A 7,557-nucleotide genomic window follows, 5' to 3' on the forward strand; every position below is an offset into this window, starting at 1 on the left:
TAGACATAGAGGGAAAGCAATGATTTTAAATTTGTTGGAAAAGAGAGAGGTTGGTTTTATATTTATTTTAAAAACTATAACAAAAAGATTTTTTTATTTCTTTTGTTAAAACTGGATATACCTTTGTCTAGTATCCTAGGCAAGGAGATTTCTAGTACTAGTGTTCTCTCACAATAACCATAAACGCCATTCTGCAATATTAAAGAGCAATGTATATTAATTCATATTTTTATCTATTTTTGTTGACTACCAAATAAACCCGCCGATTTCGAAAGTTAAGCAAATATTTAAAAAAGTAATGAATAAAACAAGAGAATAAGTAAAAGTAAAAGTAATGAATAAAACAAGAGTATAAATTTACATATTTTCCGCCAAACATTTTATACTGAAAAATCGATTAAAAATTTAGAAAAAAACCAAGTTTATGGTTTTTAAAACTGGGCCCCTGGAAAAGGTCTAATTATTTTTTAAACACTTTTTTTATCTCGTTGAGAACCCTAGATAAAAAATAAAAAGTGATATATACATTCCAACTTGCCGCGGCTCCTCAGGTGCGAACATTGTCACGTATCCTATATTCCAAGACCTAAATATCACCTAAAGAAGTGAGAAGAGAACAAAATCAAGGAGAGATAGCCGGGATCCCCTCCTTGTATGTGGTTGGATAAACCTATCCATGTTGTTGTTTAGATAGTAATTAATAAATGATATAGTTTTAACAGTTTAAATATCAAAAATATTTCATAGGTGTGAATGAATTTGCGAAGGACTGCATTAAAAAACTTTTATGTGATCCTATTAAGTTTTGACATAATTATTAAAATATTATTTTCAGATTTGACATTATTATTTTTTTTTTTTGGTCGTGCCTTGCAGGCCACCAAAAAAAAAAAATGTTTGATTTATATATCGGACGTTTAGTGGAAACCCCTTCTTCTCAGCATCTAATTTGTCATAGTTAGTAATACTAATGAATGGTAAATGGTTCACAAGTAGAAGGTTCAAATGTAAAACAAATCATTCTCTTTTGCATTAGAATGAACCCTGTATAGGCTGTGTATCAGCTATGGTGGCTCTAAGAAATAAGCCACGACATGGAGGCAAGGCGGTCCTAGCACACAACTCAATAAAGCTTTTTAAAAACTATTCTAACTTGTAATGAGAATTAACAAGTTGAATAGAAAGCAAAAGTGCCAAAAAAGTATAAAAGTGAAGCCAACATTTCTTTTAAACCTGGAAATAAGATTAGTCTTACTTATTGAGTTATGTGAGAATTTAAACCGATGTACATTACGTTAAATGATAAAAAAAAAAAATCATCATTAAAGAAGACATTTTAGTTTCAGAGTAACTCAAAGTGTTAGCTTCAGAACACTAATTTATTAATCACAATTAAATCTTTATATCTGGGGTGTGATAAAATATAACAATATTTTTAATTATTCAGAGAATTTTCGGACTATTATTTGGACTAATAAATCTTAGTCTCACCAATGAAAAGAACAAAAAAAAAATCACCATCTCAGAAATTGATGATTTACATTTTAAGGTATAGTGTAATCTCCTTAATCCGAACTTTAGTTAGTACTCCGAACACTCTAGTAATCGGAACTAGCATAAAAAAAAAAAAAAGTTTCTTTTTTTGAGAAAACTTAGTAGGCAAAAAAATTTTTGTTTTCAAATAAAAGTGCACATGTATAAAAGACATTTTTAACTTCCCGATCAATAGCCAAGTTACTGTAATCAATAATCAATCGGATCGATCAAAATCGGAAGTGGAAATCTTTACATATTCCATATCGGGTGAAAATATTCCATGATCTGTAGAAGTGTTCAGAATATATTTTGTTGGAATTCGAAGTACATAATACCTATTTTATATATTATTTGATTCTGTAAAACTAATTTAATTAATAGTTGAACTATGTTATAACACAAATTTTGTTGGTGAATTTCTTTTCTTTTTTATCACGTTTTAAACATATCCATACAAAGAGTATTTTTTATTTTTGTTTATACTAACACGATAGTCACTTCCTTCACAGCCTAAAGTACAGCTGTAACTTAAAAAGTTGTTAAATTTCCTACTAAACCAAAATGGAAAATCTGCTGGCGTTCTGGTGCTTGCACAGACAACTTTTACTTACCTCCTGGAAGGCCAAAATTAAAAAAACAAATTTTTTGTATTGCTTTAAAAAATCGTATTTTAAGGTTTATCGAGGTGCGAAAAACTAATATCAATTTTGATACTGCCAGGAGTAAATCAATTGAAAACAAAAAAAATACAACAAAACTTGTAACAAAGTGGGTCTGTACTTTAAAAGTTTGTTATGTACTTTAACCCAAACCGGTAGTTTTGAAAGTTATTAGTTGTAAATTATCGATATTATGAACAATCAATTCAAATAATATACCTCTGTAATAGAAAAAATGATAAAATTTTATCACTTTTGAAATTATTAACTCTCAGTGGGGATAAAAAAGATAAGAAAACAAAATTGGAATTTCTCATTAGGGCTACAAGGGCTGGAATGCCTGCTATGAGAAAGAAAGACATGGTCATCGGCCCTATACTCACAAATTAAAAGTATGGATGGGGACTACCCGATGGCTTCAATAAATATTTAAATTGCTATAAAAAAAAAAAAAATTAATTTGCTGTCGGCTATATAGTGTTATGCCATATATAAAACTATTTGTGAGATAAACAAAAATTTGTTGATTTTTGGACAGTTATAAAATTACGTTATAAAATAAATAAATTATATTAAAGTTCATTTATTACTTTTTATAACTAGCAGTGTGTTAAAAATGTTTAATATCAAATTCTTATATTTTTTACCTTGAGTTAATAAGGTCCTGCTTCAGCTAGATATGTTGCGATTACGCCTGTCTGTTCGTTGAGCGATGAGAACACACGAAAGTGTTGCTCAACTTTCATCGTATTTGACAAAAAATGTTCCTTACAGATTGATAAAATGACGTGAATGACTTTTCTACTTATCTAATATGAGATTTCTAACATTGAGGATAAGGCCCTCATATCCAGGTCTCTTGGTATGGTTCGGAAGATTATAAATGTTTTGATTCCGGTCGAAAATGATGTTCAATAAATGGCCAGAATCTTCAATAATATGTTTGCTTCCCATAAAAGACCAAATGCGATATTTTGCTATTGAAAGCATTTAAAACGAACTTCATTGTGGTCGTGAATGCCATATCGAACTCAAAACTTCGTCTTTGATTTATAGTTCTGAAAAATTAGACATATTAGAGGAGTTAGAACAAAGATTGAAACCGAGGATGCAAATAAAAGGTACATTATTTGTTTACATTTACCACTAAATCCAATGTTTTCGTCTTACATCAGCCAATGTTTGAGCTGCTAAGGACCTGTTACAATTTTTTTGTGTGAGAATTAATCACCTAAACTCAGAAATGTTCATATCAACAACAGGTATGTAGGCCCAATAAAAAACTGTAAATTCTTTCTGAATATGAAGTAAATGTTCTTAAACCAGATTTTTCTCAATTTTGGCTTGCGATCCACATATTTCTCTTTTATTATATTTTTACATAAGCTTCCATTATAACGCTTCCCTAACAAAGTAGTTCTAACTTTGATGAATGGGGACCATATTCCATGCGGTAAAAAAAAAATCAAATAGTAAATAATTATACTATTTTTATTGAGCCAACGTTTCGCCCCACTTTTTAGGGCTTCATCAGGGCTAAAAAACATACAAACACTTGACATAGTTACAAAATAACGGGGTATACAATGAAAAGTAAAATTTAATTCAAAATACATACATCTATACACCCGGCCAATCAATAATCTTCCAGTAGGTCTAACTTTGTGTGGTTTGAGAATAATATTTTTTTTTTTATAACATAAAATTTATGTTTACAAATTTTGATTTTACCTTCACGAATTTATTTAAATACGTTAGAGATTTTTTTAATAGGGCCTAGATTCCTATTATTGATATGATCATTTTTGAATTTAGTTGGTTCATTCACAATTAAAAAAATTGTAGTAGTACCTTAAGGGCGCAAACATTTACTGTGCCAAGAATAAAACATTAGATTGTGTGATTAAACAATCAATATATCTTTTATTTATATCCAGGAGTTCTGTCTTTGCTTAGATCCGATTAAGTATAATTAATTTTTAAAATAACTCTTTAGGCCACTCTTCATATACACTTGAATTTGTTCAATTTCTATTCATTAAATTCCTTAACTCATCTCCGTGCTTACCTTTTATTTTATCATTCATTTCACTTTTACTGCCTTTAAACAATGCATCACTAAATGTATTATGAATTTACAACAAACTGAAAGAAGAGGCGATTGCAGACAACATCTTTGGAGTGCTGACGAGAAGCCACAAAGACTGGTGACATTATTTTGTACCGGTAGTGCATTGTTGAATTATATAATATTTTTTATTCTTTTACCTGCTACAATCATTCTTCTCTATTTTGATAACATATTCTTCACCTGAATTTTCATCAATTTCATTCTCCTGCATACCCCTACTGATAACTATAAATCATCTATCTGCATCCCATGCATGCCTCACTTATCTTCGTTTAAATTGTGTTCTTTCTTTAGAAATAGTAGTAACAAAGATAATAGTAATAACCACAATTACAGTAGTAGACAAAATTATAGTTGAAATCACCTGTACCAGAAAGCTGTCTACACTCAGTCTAACATTTTTGTTTATGAATAGCATTGAAGAGCTCTTTGTTTTTTTTATTTTATAGAATTTTATATCTAATAAGTAAATAACAATTATTGTTTTGTTTTTTTACAGTGCTATAAACACAAAATGAACCATCATTATACAGTTGCCACTCAGAAGATTATATAATCACAACTGTGTCGGGTTTCAGTTATCCAAGTCGAATTTTGCAAACATGTTGTGAAGGTATACAACATGTTAGGAAAATTTGAATATAATCTGAGATGGAAGGTTCAAATGTGTGTTGAGTTGATATTGAATGAGCCTACTATAAAATAATTCTTAGAATTCTGCTGTCTATACAATATTACAATAAAAATCATTAAGCTCATGAATAGCAAGTTTTTGCCATATAAAAGTAATTGTTAGAGTGAATTGTTACTTTTGACTATAGTTAAAAATGAGTAAAATCGTCCAATTTGCTCCAACATTGCTCCAACAGTTTTGATTACAGCTTACCTCATTAGACGTTCTAGACTGTTTTTGCATATTATTTTTTTTTTAAATGATTTCTATTTAGTTCGTTTTACGGCTTGGTTATTAATGATCAAATATTATTAATGTTGGGGAGAAATGTATACAGGTTTTATTTAATGGCTAACCCTGGATATAAATAGAGCTAAAAGTACAAGAAGTGAATGATAAATCAATTTGTATTTCGGAAATTTCAGTTGGAGAGATGTCTTCCTTTATTCATTCAAATTCATCATTCTAAGGATTTGGAGGTGTAGATAGTTGACCGTAGATTAATGATTGTTTATTTATGTTGTTCTTTGCTGACCGCACCCTCCCCCCGACAAACTTCTCCAATCACTAAGGATTTTGGATTGCAAGGATTGGATACGTTTGATGTTCGACAGTTATCCCCGGACCACCACCAAATTTAATGTAGCATCAGCACTAATCCCCCACCACTATATATATGTCTCCCTACTTAGTCTAGCTAGCATTAGAGTACGTGCCATTAGCTCAATAGCACTTGTTATGTAAACATTCTTGTTTGTATTATACCAATAAAGTTTTTTTTTAGTATTTCGTTAGTGATAGTTCATACTTGGCGCCCGAACAGGGACTGGGTTCGACTTGAGTGATTAAAAAATTGTGACCGTTCTTAGCCATTTTCCGTCTCGAGACCACAGGAAGACTCCATCACTTGTACTATCAAAAATACTACAAGGATCGAAGACCTCTGGTAATCAAGAAGACTGAAGGCACCGCTTACGAAAAAATCACCCTTGGTACTTTTCGAGTTTAACCCCAGTCCGAATTTTTTCTGAACTGGATCTCCGGAACTACTTTAAGAATATAATTGAGGTATAATAATTTATTTTTTGTAAACCATCATATTTTTTGTTATTATTTTGTTTTTTTATATATACCCAAATTTTTATCATAATTACTATTTTATTTTATGGGAAAAACCGGTGATAGATTAATACAGAGGTGTAATATTAATTCAGAATCTTTAGAAACTTATCCTACCGAAATGGCAATTACATATCAAATGACCAAAGAAAATTATGGACATTTGTCCAGTTTTGATGGTAATCCTTACGATGTCGTATTTTTCGTTAAGGACGTTAGACAAATTTTTAATAATGTATGTTCAGACGTTAAAAAAATCAAAATCACGATCAATTACTTACCATTGTTAAATCAAACTAAAAGGATTTGCTAGAGACTGCCTGTTAACAAATACGTTTGATTCAGTTGAAGACTTACTCAAATATTTAACACAACAATTTAAAGAATCACGTACAGTGGAACAATTAAAACGCGAACTCATGCACACCTTTCCTTACAGAAGAGAACTCCCAGTTGATTTTATAAGTAGAATCGCAAAACGCGACCAAACTTTATATTCATCCAAAAGAGGATATAACTATTATAATAAATCACACAAAGACTTTAAAAAACCCAACAATTACGAAACAAAAAGATATGAACATTACAGAAACCGCGAAAGCCCTCACTATCAAAATAACAGATACCCAAACTATCAGCAGCCTCCTTATTATCAAGAAAATCAAGACTATAGGCATCCGCAACATCCGTATCAATATGAGAACCAGCACTATCAACAGCCCCAATATCAATATGACAATCGAGATTTCCATCAGTCTCAAAATCAATATGAAAATCGGGATTTTCGTCAGCCCCAAAATCAGTGCGAAAATAGAGACTATCGTCATCCCCAAAACCAGTACCAAAATGAAATTCGGCAATCACAAAATTCTTATAGTAATGATGAAAGAACATCACGACAACAGCATCGGCCGCAAGCGTGGCATGAAAAAAATAACTGGCGGGAAAATGATAAACCTCGAGAACCTTTCCCATCAAAACCTTTTAACCCGAATTCTCAAAACACGGTGTCAATGAGAACCGTTCGCAGTAACGAGGTACACCACTTAGAAGTGGAAAATCATGAATTAAAAGAAAGAATCGCAAATCTAGAGGAAAAATTCGAACATTTTTTAGGACTAAGAGAGCCGGATCCCCCCAACAGTACGATCTACATATTTCGGAAGAATTATTACAATTTTCTAACTTATAGGGACAACAATGGCTCGTGGACACGGCTTCTCAAGTTAGCTACATAAACCCAAGTTCTGTACTCGACGGAACTAAAATATTTCCGGACGAATTTATTGTCAAAACACCTACTGGTAGAAAACCGGGACACGGAGCGATCTTCGTAGATCTCGCGCCCAAACTAGGGTTAGACAGTGAATTATTAATTAAGTGTAAAATTTTTGATTTTAATGATAAATTTGATATATTGCTCGGTATAGGAACCATAC

The sequence above is a fragment of the Halyomorpha halys genome, unplaced genomic scaffold, assembly GCF_000696795.3.
Source record: "Halyomorpha halys isolate HHAL.00 unplaced genomic scaffold, Hhal_1.1 Scaffold553.1, whole genome shotgun sequence".
NCBI classification, from domain to species: domain Eukaryota; kingdom Metazoa; phylum Arthropoda; class Insecta; order Hemiptera; family Pentatomidae; genus Halyomorpha; species Halyomorpha halys.